Below are 779 nucleotides of genomic sequence, written 5' to 3' on the forward strand. Positions count from 1 at the left end.
TTTTTTTTTTCGGGGGCCAAGACTTTTCATAAACTGAGCTAGAAGTTTCTCTACTTATCCCATAAAGACTAGTCAATTAAGCACAAAAGTTCACTCTTTTCCTTCCACTTTCTCATACTCTCAAATCAAACTTTACAACACTCACCCCCATCTATGGCTAGACAATGATGTGCCTAATCTAGCAAGAATGAAGATCAAGCATTGTCGTTCCCGATACTCTCAACATTATGCACATGTAAGACTTTCCTAAGAAGGCCTCACTCATCAAACAATGAAAGCTTAAAAGGAGGGAAAGGTTTTTGGGAGTGGTCTACCACTAGAGTTTGTCCAAAAAGATTGGCATAAAAGATGTGACAACTCAAGTGTGTATAGCCATGACTCCGTACACAAGGGACCCTAAGCAAGAAGCATTAAGTTCGTTTAGTTCAAATAGGGTTGTAGTTGGCTTCAAAGAGTAGGTTTCAGCAATCAACAAGTTTCAAGAAGAGTTTTCAAGGCACGAAACATACAAGTCTTTTCGAGAGGTGCATAGCTTTTCAGGTGAAACGTAGTGTTCTTTATAAGGCATTTAAAATCATTGCTCCCAATGAAAGTGAATGCAACCTATATGCTCTAGACTCTCCTAGAAATGCAAAATGATGCAAACTAAATGAATTTGTTTTTTTTTTAATGCAAATATGTTTGCAATGCATGACTCCATGAAACAACATCAAAGTAAACATGATCAAATGTTTGGTACCTCCCCCAAACTTGAGTTACACAGTCTCTGTGTTGTCAAG

The sequence above is a fragment of the Brassica oleracea genome, chromosome C7 (genome assembly GCF_000695525.1).
Source record: "Brassica oleracea var. oleracea cultivar TO1000 chromosome C7, BOL, whole genome shotgun sequence".
NCBI lineage: Eukaryota > Viridiplantae > Streptophyta > Magnoliopsida > Brassicales > Brassicaceae > Brassica > Brassica oleracea.